Here is a 16,869-nt window from a genome sequence, read left to right on the forward strand (position 1 = left end):
CTAATAGCAAGTGACATTAACTTAACAGTCTGGGATTATAAAAGAGAAGACAGTATGGGATCTTACATAAAGCAGTGAATTGTTCAAAAATACAAAGGAACAAACCTAAACAAAACAATAGATTAATGTATAATACTGTATATCATAACACTTCTCCATAAGTGTTCACAAACTTGAACAATAAACATTTTCCATAATAAGACATATGGTGTGTGAATCAATAACTTACGTGAAATCTTCCCTGCTCTGTAATAATATTTGATGCCCATGGAGATCTTACCAAAATCAGCATGCCTTTTTACACCAGGTGCTCAGACATAGATGCATGTAGAACCGGAAACAATAAGTCTACGAGGCCAATGACATCTTACCATGTCCCCACTGAGCAGAAACTAGTAATATGTGTCTTTGGAATTGGACTATGTGAGTTCACTCAGAGCTACATATAGGAACTAAAGTGAGTTTTGTGGAAATTGTCCAAGCAAAAAAAAGGATATAGAAACTGCAACAAGTTTACATTCTTACTTCTTTGGAAGAAAGAGGAACATGAGAAGGATGAAAAAGCAGATTTTTTCCAGTATGTTTTATTTCTGAATGTTTACACAAATCTGAATAAAAGTAATTTTTTTGTAGAGGGATGACTTCCTGTGTGATCACTAATTCTCTGTGCTGATTTACGGGACAGAATGTGTCAATCCAATCAGCAAGTCACTTGTGTGCGTGTGTGCTGTACAAGCTGTCTGTGAAGTACTGCCTGTGCCACTGGATTTAAAAAGCAGAGCAGCTTCAGGAGTTTTTATCTCTGCATGACTGCTGGCTAGGGATTTGAACAGAAAAGAAAACTGCAAGAGGAAATTGGTTTGGACAAGAAGAGCTTCTGTATATAATTCTTATTAATTTGAAGATGAAATGCAATCTCTTAGAAACAAAAAAAAGATACTGTGTGATGGCTTACTCAATATGCCTATTGCTATGGGATTCAGCCCCACTTTCTAAGGATTAGAACTGACTGCCCAGCACTGCCTATTACTGGGAACAGAATCACTGGAATTCTTTCTCTTGGAGTTGAAATGTGTAAAGAACAAAAGGAATCAGAGAAGAGTGAAGCTCTCTGTTTCCCAACATGTAGAAGAGATGCATGGCAGCTCCAGGGGTCGAAGGGTGACTCATTTTTTATCTTTGTTGAATTTTTAGTTTGCCTTTGGGTTTTTGGTAAGGAAAACTAAACTTGATACTGAAGGAAAGACAGTACAAGGTGTTGATACTTACTTTTAGTACGGGACATATGATTTAACTTTAGCATAAATACCTGCTAAAACAACCAAAATAAAATTTGTACACTGGGGCAATGTTCAAAGCTTTTGTCCTCTTCCTCTTCATAGTTAAGAAACCATAGTACGTGTTTGCCTTCATATCTCAATGAAAACAGATTTCTAAACTCATGGTAGTGAAAAGCCTCATTGCCAATTTTGGGGGCAGAAGAAAGCAAGAAAGCTTTATATGTCATAGGCTTTGGAACAACATTTCTGTATTGTTTATGTATATTTACTCTTGATTTCTTTGGCCTAGCTCATCAGTAGCTTCTGCAGGTGTGCAGATGAGAATAGTTTCCAAACAGTAGCGAAGACTTTGATTCTATAATTTAATGCTACAAGTAGTATACCCTTAAGGGTGGAAATTTGCTTTCTCCTTCTTTTATTTTGCTTTCTCTTCCTCAATAATTTAAATTTAATGTATAATTATGAGTATCAAAACTTAGCACAATATTCATATGCGCTTCCTCTGCCTGGTCATAAAGTTATTAGTTTGGGAATAAAATATTTCCTTCTACTTAGTATACTGCTCATCTTACTATCTGATGGGTGATTCACTGTCTCCAAGTGCAATTAACTGCTAGTCAAATACAAAGATCATAAAAGAATGGAAGCGTAACTGTAGGGAACGATACAGAAAAATGATAAGAATCCCATTTTTGGACCTGTCAGGTACCTAAATTTAAATGTGCATGGCTTCACAACCAGGAAAGCCATGCAATCTAGTACTATTTAGTAGAAAAAATTAATTATCTTTATAGTATTTTCTGAAGCTTTTGTAGAACAAAAAGCTTCCAGAACAGTAATTTAGATGAAATTACTTACAAAATGAAAGAACAAAAAAGAAATATTGTTTTAAGATGTCATTTAAGAGATATAAAAACCTGAAAGGTGCAGAAATAACTCAATAGTCTCATCCATCTGGCAGGCATCATACAGATTACATGAAATTTGGGGCATAGCTGGGTGCATCTTCTCAGGATAAATTATATGGGTCCTTTTAATTATAGTCAGCTTACTGTGTTGTCTACAGAAATTCTACATTTAAAAAACAGTTCCACTCAGAGGAAACTGCTCAGGAAAATTATTAAATGTATACTAACTATGCAGACCTACTGATTCTGAGTACAAGCAGATAAGTCATACAATCTGATGAGAATACAGCCTCACAAATACAGAGAATAAAAGAAATCTGTAGTTTGTCAATAAAGGTAAAAATCACCTTTAAAAAATTCTTTATGATGTTTTGAATTATTTTATCTAATATAACTAGAGGGACTATGTGAGTCAGCTAAGATTGCTGCATTAGCAATATTTTAAATTTTGCCTCTGTTTAATGTTTTGATTTTTTTAATGATAAATATGTTTGATGTTGACCTAAAATCTCATGAGTGATAGTAAGCAAATCTGAAGATGACCAAAAAATGTTCAGAAGGAAAAAGAATCAATAGCTCCTGTAAAGAAACACATCATAAATTGACACAAACTGTTTGATTCAGAAAATGATGTAAAAATACCATGCAAATTAAGCAAAAAAGTGCTTATATAAAGCACACTAAGTAAGAATTAAAACTCCTTTTTTAATAAGGGTTAGATTCTGCAAAATGTTGATGTACAAGGTGATAGCATCTTGTTACTATAACTATATTTGCTTAGAGTGCAACTATAAACTGCGTGAAACAAAAAAAAAAAAACACTGCTTTTAGAAAGACATATAATTCAGCCCTCAAGTTCTGCAAGACATCTGACAGCAGCAAGCCACAGTCTCATCCTTACTTTGTAGATGTGCTTTTGGGGAAAGACCAATAAACAATTTGGGGGAACACTCATATCCTATATTTCTCTCTGGGTATTCCTTTATCAAGTACTTTTGGAACTATATTTTCTCAGTTACTTCTAGGAGGTTGATGGACCATTTTACTAGCTAAGACTGTCCAAATAGTATTCAAATGTTTCAGTCAGATTCTTCAAGTTTTCTCTAGTACATACTTTATTAAATTATTGATGATACAAAGGTTGAGAGTAATAAAAATGTTTCAAAAATGTTTCCTTACTTTTATTACTTGGAAAGAAGCAGATCAATCATTCCTGAGCTTCGAAGCTCTGTCCTTTTCTTTTTTTTAACCCTAGCTCTCCCTACACTAATGCTAGGACTAACTTTACCTATACATATGGGCTTTTACCTACAACAGCATGGTCTTGGTAGGAATTTTGTGAACTCTTGTCCATACAGACTTAAAATGTCAAAGCTTGGAATAAGATTCAGGAAAATGTCCTTTCCCTAACAATATGCTCCTTGTATTGCCAAAAAAATCCAAGACCTGAACCTAAGCTCAGCAGTATTTTTCCAGGTTTTTTTCACTCACAACAACTCAAATACACAGTTATATTAACATGTACTGACTGTGACAGAAAAGGTATATCAGCCATTTTATATATCTCTAGGTACACAGGGAAAAGATTCTCTTAGAACACAACACGATTATGTACAATCTAACTCATGGCTGCTTAATCCATGCAGTAAAATTACAGGCTTAACATTCAAAATAATGTTCTCTATTTCTCAGAGAAGCATAAACTTTAAAATAGATCATCATTAGTAGGGTAAGCTGCAGAGGTATAATAAAAAAGAGATATTGAATACTGATTAGAATTGTAAGTAGCCGACTGTGAGTCTGGGAAAACACAGGCCAGTACTGGCAGGTCTTACTGGCCAGTGACACCTCCATGCCTGTGGATGTTGCCAGTTCGCCTCTCAGCAGCTCCTGTATGCAACTGACTGTGGCCTCCTTCAACCTTCCTTTCTCCCTCCTCTCAGGTTTGACCACTTGTGATTTTGAGCCAGTAAAATCTTATCTCGCAGCATATAAAAAAGTGCAGACACAAGTTCAGAGAAGCTTAACAGTAATAATCTTTGGTTTGGATAGGAAGGATTCCCCAGACTTCATAAATCCATAGGTATCTTCTATCCACCTACCTGCACGTTTCTGCCTCCTAACCCCCTAGCCACAAAATACAGTGCCTGTGCGAGATGATGGACATGTCAGCTTACTCCACATACAACAGCCTTTCTGCATGATTGTGTAGTCCTGTTCATGAGTATGTGCCAAAAACCCAGATCAGACCTGTCACCATTATGACAGAAAGGCTAGAAGATGAAATTCCTCTAGTCACATCCTCCTGTTAGCAGTGCTCTGTACCATTGTTCTCACCCCTGTTACAACTTTTTCTCTTCCAGATGCTTGCCTGCTCCTCAGTTTGGCCTTTAGTGTGTGTGGAGGAAAGGATCTATAAGGTCTGGGGAGTTGGGGTGGCAGCAGGGCTGGCAGTGGTCCCACACCAGCTGCAGCCCCATTGTACCCCAGCAAGAGCAGAGCAGGTCTGGTGACGGTACCTAGAGTCAGCCAGCACTGCTCAAGCTCAGGCTCAGGTTCGAGATCAAGGGTATGAGTGGCCAAGTATGTGCACACCTGTGAAGTAGCTGAGGCAAGAGCAGCAAAGGGGGACAAGCCCCACAGCGGTTTTGCACAGCTCTCCCAACAAACAGCTCTCTGCTTCAAGGCTGGGCTGCTACGCTGTCAGAGCTGGCCTGGAGCACAGACAGCCAAACCCTGGGCATCCAGCACCTGACAGTTAGGCAGAGGTGTTGACAGGAGCTAACATTTGGTTGCTGCTCATCCCCTGCAGAGCTAGCTGAAGCAGAGACAGACAGCTGGCTTAAATCTGAGAAAGCCTCTTTTCTCTTCATGTAAATCATTGCTTACTGAAGGTTGGACCAAGTTTATCTTTCTGCTGCCTCTTCCAAGAACAGCTACTAAAGAGAGTGATCTTATTTAACATGGTGATGGGATTTGCAAGATGTTTTATAGCTTGTATTTTGGATATCATCACAAATGTCACAAAAAAATCTTTAACAAAGGCTTGACATTCTCGAGAAAATAATATTCTGTGGACTCCATCAAAAATTAAATTTGCCTATATGGATGGGAACCATCCCTGAATTAGCAGCTCCAATAGCAGAATGACTGCAAAAATAGCAGCTAAACTTGTTACAAACCACCTTCAATTTTAATTCAAGTCTTATAATTAGTCAGCGACATTTCTTCATCCAAGGAACGAGAAGGGACCTCCATGAAAATCCATTCTTTGCAGGTAGTTTGTTTTGTTCTACAGCACAATTTCTTCATTACAAAGCACCCAAGCCACCTGCTAGGGTCAATGGTTGACCAACACGCCTACTGAAAGAGAGAGTGGTACCCATACTTCCACCTTGCAAATGAATTCAAAAAGATTTTGACCATCAGAAAAATCTGAGTTGTATACACTTTCTGCCTAACATCACTCAGGTTAAAAAATCTGCCACTGAGTGAATGAATTTTCACATGTCTGAGAAAGGACTTCTCAATAGTTGCCTTGGGCCATCTGAAAATCCAGCTTCAGCAGAGAACAACACCCCACAAGTGACTTTGGAATAGCTTCTTGGTGTCATGGTTTAACCCTAGCTGGTAACTAGAGCAGAGTGCAGCCACTCACTCACCCCCCTGACAGTGGGATGGGGAGAGAATTGGAAGGGTAAAAGTGAGAAAACTCGTGGGCTGAGATGAAGACAAAGAAAATAAGATAAATAGATAAAGCAAAAGCCGCGCACACCAGCAGAGCAAACCAAGGGATTAATTCACCACTTCCCATCGGCAGGTGGGTGTTCAGCCATCTCCAGGAAAGCAGGGCTCCATCGCATGTAACAGTGGCTTGGGAAGACAAATGCCATCACTCCAAATTCCGCCCCCCCCCCCCTTCCTTCTTCTTCCCCCAGCTTCATGTGCTGAGCATGATGTCCTATGGTCTGGAATACCCCTTTGGTCAGTTGGGGTCAGCTGTCCCAGCTGTGTCCCCTCCCAAACTCCTTGTGCCCCCCCAGCGTCCTTGCTGGTGGGGTGGGGGGAGAAGCAGAAAAGGCCTTGACGCTGTGTCAGCACTGCTTAGCAGGGACGAAAACATCCCTGAGTGATCAACACTGTTTCCAGCACAAATCCAAACCATAGCCCCATACTAGCCACTATGAAGAAAACTAACTCTATCCCAGCCATAACCAGCACACTTTAAAAGGATGAAATCAGCTGTAAGCTTAATGGGTGAGTATTTGCACATCATGGTTTGAGATTGTCACTTTGAGAGCTACAGTTTTCTTTACAACATAGTTGTTGGAGTGGAGGAGCAGGTATCTCCCCATCTTTACCTGAAAAGCCACAATGAAGCTCTACATTGGTCTGAGATGAAAGCTATTGAGAGAGAGATAAGGTTAATTTTAAGACTTTGTGGAGGACCATAGCCAGTCACTTCTCCCTGGATATTGTCTATCTTTCTCAGTGCTTTCACAGCAGCTTTTGAGCTTATCTTCCCATTCACTGAACAGTTACTCTTGTTTTCTAGCCGAAAAATGTAGTGATTTGCTGAAAAATGTAGTGATGAATGTGACTTAATCAGGAAGATAAAAAGAAACAGGCAAGGCCTTCTGGAATAGTGAAGTGAAGGGCAAGACCCAGTTTTGAGTTTCTAGCTTTGCTTTCAGTGAGCTCATAAGTCTGAGGATATATAGAAATTATTGAATTTCTGTCAGGTTCATTATTCTTACCAGCACATACCAGGATTACCACCTGCAGGAATTAAATGTAATTTGGAAACCTCTTCAGTAAAGGCTTCTATAGAGAAGCTTGAAAACTTGACTCAAGTTTACCCTCAAAATCCATACATTAAAAAAAATCTCTAACTGAAAAGTACCTGTTAGTGTTTCATTTTGGCTGTACAGTCATTCTTAATTAAGCAAGCTTCCATTCCTTTTGGAGAAGGTTTTGCATGTATAAGATTTAAAAAACAGCAAGGAAAGATGAGAGGAATATTTGTACTTAAAGTTGATATTGCCTTCTCTCAATTAGTCTTGCTAATAGGCTTGAGAATAAGGTTGCCACTATAGATATTTGTAGGGGTCGGCGTTCAGAAGATCTCGCGTTGTCACGGAAAGTTAGAGGGTTAGTCGCAGCCTTGTGATGTACCTGTAACCCCACCTCCCCTTGTTAGTATAAAAGGAATTAACTGCACAATAAAAGCCGGAAGTTGGCGCTCACACTGTGTGTGTTATCTGTCTCTTTCCCTGGTCCGGGCCGACCAGTGATCTAAGAGTGGCACCTTGATATGTAGCGAATGCTACATAGTGGTGACCCCGACGTGATCGGTTGCCATGGCGACGATGGAACTTGCGCAAGTGATTAAGGTGTTGAAAGGGTTGGCTAATGAGGTGGGTGCCCGAGGAACGATTAGGAGGGGCCCCACGGGCGAATGCATCCACTGGGTGCTGCGCCGGGGAGGGATGAGTTCTCCCACAGAAGTTTTTAGTCCCCCAAATTGGGGAGTGGTTCGGGAGATGTTGCTTCAGTCGGCGCTTGAGGGTGAGCACGGCGCTGCGGAACGATTACGAGCTTGGGACATGGTGGAGGGGGTAGTTAAGGTGGGACAAAAGGCTAGGGAGTGCAGGTCGGCGGCGCGAGCTATCCTGTTTGCGGATGAAGCGCCGGTTGGAAAACAACGGGGGATAGTGCCCCCAGAGACGGTGGGACAAGATCAGACGGAGTGGGTGGTTGTGGAGCGGGGCTCGCGGAGCGGTTCCTCTCTGACTGATAGCGTGGACTCAGAGGGTGCGGCGGAGATAGGGGTTTTTCCGGTGGAGACGGTACCTCCGAGACTGGATGGGCCCTCTCTGCGGCGGGCATGGGAGGTGTTACGGCAGGATCTTCTGAAGGAGTTGCGGGAATGCCTCCTGGACTGGGTTCCAGGCTGGGATGTTAAGGGGGAATTGTACCGTCAGGTGAAGGAATGGGAGGAAAGAACGCCCCCGGAGGGGGAGCTCAAGAAGCTGAGAGAGTTAAAAACTGTAGCAGCAGGGGAACCACCCCCCGGCGAGGGAAACCAGGCGCCCTTGCCGGGAGAGCAGGCGGAGTTTCTGCCTGCCGAGCCTATGCAGGTTGACTCTGTGCCTGCCGAGCCTATGCAGGTTGAGCCTTTGCCTGCTGAGCCTATGCAGGTTGAGCCTTTGCCTGCAGCGGCCGAGCCTTTGCCTGCGCAGGCCGCGCCAGTGCCTGTGGCGGCCGAGCCTTTGCCTGCGCAGGCTGAGCCAGTGCCTGTGGAGGCTGAGCCTCTGCCTGCGCAGGCTGCGCCAGTGCCTGCGGCGGCCGAGCCTTTGCCTGTGGCGGCCGAGCCTTTGCCTGCGGAGGCTGCGCCAGTGCCTGTGGCGGCTGAGCCTATACCTGCGGCGGTCGGGCCCGTGCCTGTACGGGCCGGGCCGTTGCCTGTGAGGGCCGGGCCGTTGCCTGTGCGGGCCAAGCCGTTGCCTGTGCGGGCTGGGCCTACTGAGCCTGTGCTGGCTGCGCCTTTGCCTGCGGGGCCTGGCCCTGTTGTGCCTATTCTTGCTGCGCCATCAACTGCACCATCTGCCGCTCCTGGGCCGGAACGGGTTAATCCTTCGGCTGGGCCCTTCCGAAACTGGTGCGCGGTACCAGCAGCTATAGACTCCGATTATTCCGATGAGGTGAGGATGGATAGTGCGATACGGCAGTCATCAAGAAGCGCGCCACAGAGACAGGCAAGGGAGGGACAGGACGCCTTACAGAGGCATTGGAGGGGAGTTAAAAAAAAAAAAAAAAAAAAAAAAAAAGAGAGAGAGAGGGAGAGAGAGAGAGGCGTTTCACTGGAAAGTCCTTGAGAACTTAAAGAATGCTGTGAGTCAGTGCGGAATCCACTTACTGATAAAGCCAGTAGGTGTATGTAGAACTTGCTTTAGGGAACAAGTGTGTTAAACATACTTTGATTAAACATAGCATGAGCGAGGGTATGCCTGTGTACAAACACGTGAAGGGCTCCTGAAATGGGTTCCTAGTCGTATGATTCGTCCTGCCTTAACCTCGTAGTGTTTGAGTTTTCTTACAGATTGCTGTTATCCTGTCCTGGCTTATGACACCTTGGGTATCCGGATGACATCCCTCTCAGAGTCCATCAATACGTGCCTTTATGGGATCCGACTGTCGGAACTCGCGGCCAGGAATCTAGGTGCCTCAGACATTAAGCCTTAACATCAGCACACCAACGATAAGCCTTATAGAGTAATAGAAGTAACTCTTTCCAAGTCTTAACTTTCAATCTACCTCTTGTGTGAATTTCTATAAAGGAGCTTTTTGCTCTGCAGGGTAAATGGGATATTTACGGGTGTTTAAGATAGAGTGTTTTAAAGTAGTTGTAGAGATATGTTTCTACTCATGGCACTTTATATAGTTATTTCTTTGTGTGGAATTGTTCATAACAATAGAAGCCAACTCGTCATGGGGAGGGGAGAGATGTAGGGGTCGGCGTTCGGAAGATCTCGCGTTGTCACGGAAAGTTAGAGGGTTAGTCGCAGCCTTGTGATGTACCTGTAACCCCACCTCCCCTTGTTAGTATAAAAGGAATTAACTGCACAATAAAAGGCGGAAGTTGGCGCTCACACTGTGTGTGTTATCTGTCTCTTTCCCTGGTCCGGGCCGACCAGTGATCTAAGCGTGGCACCTTGATATGTAGCGAATGCTACAGATATTAACAAAAGACTGAAAATGATATGTCAATGAACAAGCCTAGCTTCTTCTTTGTATAAAAATGAAGATATTTAAATGTGGAGGAAAGGTTTGTAGATCAGTTCATTTTCCATAATTTTTTCCAGATATTGCATTTTCTATTCTAAAGAAAAATTGGAAAAAAGTTGTTTCTAAATAAATGAAAATAAGAAAGAATCTAGTTGCATCCTGTTATTTCACATTGATGAAATCAAAACATATTCTTACAGGTAGGAAGAGTCTTAACATTAATATTTTACAAATAAAATAAAAAAAAGTAAAAAGTCTGTTCCAAAAATGTCAAACAGAATATTTCATCAGTCACAAAACACTATATTTTTAAATGTAGTTTGCATAAACCAGCACATTTTCACAAATCTCTCTCTTTGAGATAAATATTCTTTGTCAATAAATGATCCACTGGAAAAAAGTCTGACCACATCCAGAGAGACAGATGTGTAGTGAAAGTAAATTAGAAGTGAGCAATATCTTGCAACAACCTCAAAAATCTTACTTTAAAATTTGTTTAAGTTGTATTAAATTATGAATTCCATCCCCAATGGATTGTATAGACTGGACAACCACAAACAAAAGTAAAGCAAGCAATTCATTCCATCAAAATCATGTTTTATTTATCTTCCATTAATTATCCAGGAAACAGAATAGACATTAAATTTGTAGATGAAACAACCATATAACAAAATGTGTTCCTTACATATAGACCTTTCCCACATCCATTACATATTTCTCTTTGGATAATTATGAGTTCTTCTGGACTATAATATTTAACAGCTTCAAAACCTCAAATACATTACCATCAGGAAACTCCTGTGAAATGCTAAGATTTTCTGATTTGTCTTTCCTTTGGGCAAATTTTTATTTGTTAATGTTTATTCATATATATGTGCAAATGTTTCTGGAAGAGAGTAAACATAAGTTAGAGCTCTTCTGTATTCAACAACATCAAAAGCAATGGCAACTAATAACAGTAATAGTAATAAAATGTTCAAGTAGTCCAATTCTAGAAAAGCATTCATCATACCCTTCACATAACTGAAATGACCTGTTTTTTAAAAAAACTTTCTTTCAAATACTGCCCAATCTGAAGGTCCAATCTTCCAGCAGGTAGCCAGTATGCATAAAGATTTTCAAAGTGCAGTTATCTCTCTCCTAGCAGTCTCAGAGTAGGTGTTTAGTGCTGGCACTTCAGATCAAACAGGCATACCCAAGCTAGTTTTAGACTAACTAGCAAGCACTCTGGCTGCTAGCACGTCTCTGCCACAGATCAGAGATGAACGCAGGCTAAGCTCTGTGTTGCTATGGCTACACTGATAGCAATACCCAACCTAGTTAATGTAAAGCTAGCATATGTCTACTGCTACAAGACGGAGCCTCGGTGACTACCCTGAAGCCATGCCTGAATGCTCACTCTCTAAGAATTCAATTTTGCAGAGCCATTGCGATGTGATTTAGAATCAATGGTCCCATACGTACTTCTAGGAGTACTATTCCCTGACTTCATCAGGGCAACATGCAGGTATATGGTAGGTCAAATATATTCAGGTTGTTTTCTCAGCAGTTTAGTAAGAGAAAAGAAGATTCTTCAGGACTATTCTTGTGCTGTGGTTAGCCATCTTGAGCCTCGGAGTCTGATTAATCGCTATGCCATCCAGTATCCTCATTTCAGATATAATAACGAAACTGCACAATGCTTTCCATGGCTCTCCACACCTACAGGGAGAGTTGAGGATGTTGTCTGCCATTTTCCAGTCAGATGAGTAAAAAGTTACTTAATTGGAGGGGATTAACCTGTTTCTTTCCTTTCCTGCTTAAAGGGAAAATTAATTTTTGTATAGTGTTTCCTCTATCTCTGTTCCACCATTGCAACACCTTAGCAAAGTTGTTTCACCCACAGCTTTTAATTGTTATTTTTAAAGGTCTTAACAAGGGTGAATCATCCATTTCAAAAGGCACACACTGATTTCATTGTAGAAAATTAAAATCACCTGAGGGGTGCAAAAATGGAAATCTTTGGGCCAAGCCCTACATGTATGAAACCTCATGCTAAGATCACCATATGTGACTAATGGCGATAATACAGATGGCTTAAGTACACTAAAATATTTTTCTTTAAAATCCTTTCTCTTATATTAAGACCACAAAACCATGGTTGGCAAACTGGTGAACTGAATAATCAAGTACTAACCAGCAAGTATTCACAGTTGAAAAGTGACCTTTGTTCTTTTTTCTTCTATTTTGTGTTAGTTTTGTTTGTTCATTTGTTAAATTTCTTTTGCAAAAGAATCAAGTCATAAAATTTTTTCCATTTAGGTTCCTCAATCGAGACATCAGTTTGCAAGCATTGATTTAAATGGGTAGAAATTACATTATATAGAATGCCTTCTACCTTTTTCAGTACAAGAGAAAGATCATTTGCAATTTAAAATATTAAGACACATATTTAACTTATTCTTTTTAATTTATCTCTACAAAGACTTATAGAAAAGAAACACGAATTTAATAGTCTTTCTCACAGTGTTAAAATATAATAGCTGTCCTTCTAGAAGAAAAGAACAGAATTTAGTTGGAGATTTCTGAAGTAGTCGTTGCTTTTTCAGTACTAGTTTCCTGAAAACAGAACAAGACAAAAATTACCCGAAAAGGAGAAGAAATATGTTTTTCATGGTGCTTACTTTGCTTGCAGCTTCTCTGTTAAAAAAAAAACAAACACCAAAAACCAAACAAAACCAAACAAAAAAATGCAAACCAAACCAAAAAAGAAAACAAAACCCACCACAACTAAATAGCTTTTTTAGCCTCTCAAAGTTCTGCAAACTTGAACAAGCATATTGTTTGTTTTGGGTTTTATTTTGTGGGTTTTTTTAAAATTGCTTTTAGCTATCATTATGGTCACAGATTCACAGCAATGTTGTAAGAGCTGAAATCTTGCCTGGCTAAGCCTTATTAAGCAGAAAAGTAGAAAAAATAAAACAAAAAGAGAGATGAAGTGAGAAGTGGAAGGGAATAGATACACAAAGAGTGACAACAAGAATCAATGCCTTTACATTAACATTGTGTTCAGGATTTGGCTTTAGCTTGTAGGTAGCAATTAAAGTGTGGATATAGTTGCTTTGCCTCAAAAAAATTCATCTCAATGCCAAAAGGGGCTGTTATTTGAGGGATCCAACTACCAAATTAAGCACTTGCTCTGGAAGAGAAGGTTTACACATTTAAGCTTTTACTTCACGCTATCCGCGCAAAAGTCTTGATTTTACCAACCTTGCAACTTAGATAAGTCCTTCTTATTTGAAAACTGATGTAAGTCTTCTCTGAGTGTCTGCTGTCAGCATTTTTTTTTTTTTTTAATAGATGAGTACTCATTGATGCAGGGAATCTTGAACTCTCACATTCTAATTAAGTGGGCCACACTATCTGTCCACTACCTGTCCACCAAGATATACTACCTGTCTTTTTCTTCTGACTCAAGAGATAGTTAACAGAAATGACAGAAAGCTGTAAAGGTAAAGTGTCTGATTCTGCAGACCCGTAATGAGATTACTCCCTGGGAATGTGAAATACCAGGTTTCAGAGAACGGGCTATTAAACTTGTTCTCCTTTTTCCCATGTTGATATTGTTCACCACAATGACCATTCTGGAGCTCACAAAGCATTTTCTCTGTCATTTTAAGCAAACAAACCTAACAAATCTTTCGTCCTTACCTTAGAGGTGAATTTTCATAAAATACTCTGATTTCAGTAAATCATCCCTTTCCAACAACAACAAGTCATAGAGAGTTTTCTGACTAGTTTTAGTGGCACCTGATTTACTGCTCTGGCCAAGAGACTTTCTGGGATCAGTTATGCAATCTCATAGCTGCTGCAGTCTATTCCTGCAAATATGTGATAGAAGTAATGATGTGCAGTACTTCTAATCCATCTCTGTCACCTCCAGCAAAAAAAACCTTCCTTTTTGTTAATCAAGGTATATTCCAGTAACTTCAGGTATAATTTTATCAACCTCAATTTCTATGAAGTCCCAGTTTATTTTCTTACAAAGTGATGATTTTGAAACAAGATGAAAACATTTTGTTACAATACTGCAACCAAAAAAAAAAAAAAAAATCAAATTCTGTTTGTTTCAAACTTTGCATTTTTAAAAGAATGATATTAAGCAACAGGATGGGTTGGATTCTGATAACCTTGAGCAACTTAAAATAAAATCCACTTGCATTTAGGAACTTGTTCATATGATTCTTTAGGTGGGTCTGCAGGAAGAATATTAATATGAAAGCTGAAAGATTAGAATAATATGGAGTTTCATGAGCAGAATTGTTGATAGAATGAAAGAACAGGGAGATATTTGTTTGGGGCTAAAGACCTGTTGTTGAGTGTTGGAAAAAGCAGATGTGAGAAATCAGAATGAATGGGTGGGTGACTGATAGGCACAAGAGAACAGCATATCAGGTTAAAAAAAGGGAACTCCATATGAAGGAAGAGAGACTCACTTTGCTTTATTCACCTGGTATTAGAAATAGCATTCATTGCCATAAAAGATATAGAAGAACAGGTGGAGTAAAGTATCAAAAATCTCAAATCACTTTTCTTTTTGAAATAAACTGATGATTCAGAGATGCACTCCATAATGTATCTCCAAAGTGGTGGTGCTATGAAGAAGGTCCTGCAAAACTGAAGGCATAAATGGCACTCTCTGTTTTTTTTTTAACTGCATAAATATTGACTCCTTAATGCCAGACTACAAGTTAAAGGCATTTTGGGAAATGTAGTATAAGAATAATGGGCATTAGAAGTCTTGTGACCATAGGGCTATAAAAGACCTGTGTGAGTGTGGGGTCCTAAGCTTTGAGTTGAGTTGAGCTGAGTTGAGTTGAGGGGAGAAGGGGGTTGGACTGTGTTGGGTTGTAAGGATTTTTGTTAGGGAATGAAAGAAAGCTGTAGGAGACCTGGTCAGGATCAGAGTGTGCATCCCAAATGGCCTGGATAAATAAAGCAGCTGTGTGCATTTCAGTATAAAGGTGATATTTTTCTTGTGTGAAATCTTTTGTTTGCTCTTTCCAGATGGGGTGGTAGAGCAACTTTGTTGGTACTTTTATCCTAGGCAACAAGAAAAATTACTTTTAGGAAAGGCAAGTACGTTTTAATTACTTCAAAGTAACTTTTGAACGAATGTGTCCTAAAGCTGCCAAATGAAAAGAATTAAAGATTGGTTTAAGACGAGAATGTTGAAAGATGTTGACAGCTATAACAGCAATAATAAGGACTATTGTGACCTGAGGGAGCAACTTTTTACCTTGGGGGAGGCAAACATGGTGCTTCAGGTGGATAGTAGCAGACTTTAGTGGTCTGGATGAGGGGTGAAGTATTTTTACATTAATTGTATTGGAGTCTTTTCTTCCTCTTTTAATCCTAGAGGGGGGCTGAATATATGTTCTGACTAAAAAGCCCAACAAAAGATGAAACATTTTTCAGAAGAAAAACTGAAACAAGGATTACCACATTAGAGAAGCAAAGTCATCTGAAGTTGGGAACCAGTGGGGAATTAATGAACATCTGAAGCAGCAATTCCAGAATGTTTCAGTAAGAACCTGTTACTCACCCACTGAGAGCTGTAACACAATTACTTGTACTTCCAAGACAGACCTTGCAAAACTTGAGGCCATCTCTGAGAATCTGTCTTATTATGTGTTGTTTTCAGACTTAGGAATTGGTTTGCTATTTAGAAGGAAAATAACAACTATAGTAAATCCTGGGAAAAACTGTTTTGACTAAATGTTGTGGAATAGACTTCATAGGAAGAGTTTCAGTAAAAATATTTTTAATAGGCTACTCAGAAAATCCAGTCTTTGAAAAATTGCTAAAAATTATATGATTAAAAAAATCCCAATGCATTTTCTTTTTGAGAAGATTGAGACTCTTCATAGCAACAGGCCAGGTGAAAGAGGAAAAAAATATTAGGGAAGCTTCTTAGAAACAGAATGAAAATTTTTATTAGAAACAGACAGAATCAGGCAATGTGGGAATTTGAACCTGGATTTTTCACATGTCAACTAAGTACCCTTTGCTTCTTAAATCTCAAAAGCTACTGGGTTTGTTCCATATCAAAACTAAACACCCAAGAATAAATACTTTTCTTATTACAGTTTTATCTTCTGGCCAATGTTTATGACTAAAACTCCCAATAGTTGTTGTTTGTGAATATCTTAAGGATACTTTAAGTTATAGTTTCTAATTTGTTTTCTGTCCTCTGAAATGAATATATGTCCTATATGGAGATATCTTCTTTCAAATGTTCAAAATAACTTGAAAAAGTTAGAAAGGAAAAATTTTTTTAAATCCTTTTTGAAAAATTATTTCAAAAACTATTTGATAATTTTGGATAAAGTGTTGAAATAACAACTAATATAATTAGTTCTATAACCAGAATTAATGTTGCAATATGCAATTAAAAAAAAAGTATAAGAAACTACACAATTTCTAAGAACACGCTTTTTGCTTCACCCAAAGGAAAAGAGGTCATTCACTTACTACAGAAAAACATGCCATCCATCCACTGCAAAAAGTGTCTTTTCATCAGCCTTTTGGTTTCAAAGGAAATATTTGCCAATATTAGCTGATCACAGGACACTGATAGTACATATTATGTTGGTTTCACTCACTCTGAAAGATAGAAGTACGTTACTTTTGCTTTCTAGAACCTGAAACTTGTCTAGACCTTTCCTTGTATCATTTGGTCAACTGCCTCAGTTCAACACTTTCTTGTACTTTGATAGTTTTCTCATTTTAGGTCTTCTACTAGGATTGAAAAGTATGAAAAGTGATCTGTCCAGTTTTCCAGTACATCATTAATGCCAAAATAGCACCAGCAGAGGTTTGTTAGGTGTTTTGATTCTATTTCTTTTCATACA

This window comes from Buteo buteo, chromosome 3 (assembly GCF_964188355.1).
Source record: "Buteo buteo chromosome 3, bButBut1.hap1.1, whole genome shotgun sequence".
Taxonomy (NCBI): domain Eukaryota; kingdom Metazoa; phylum Chordata; class Aves; order Accipitriformes; family Accipitridae; genus Buteo; species Buteo buteo.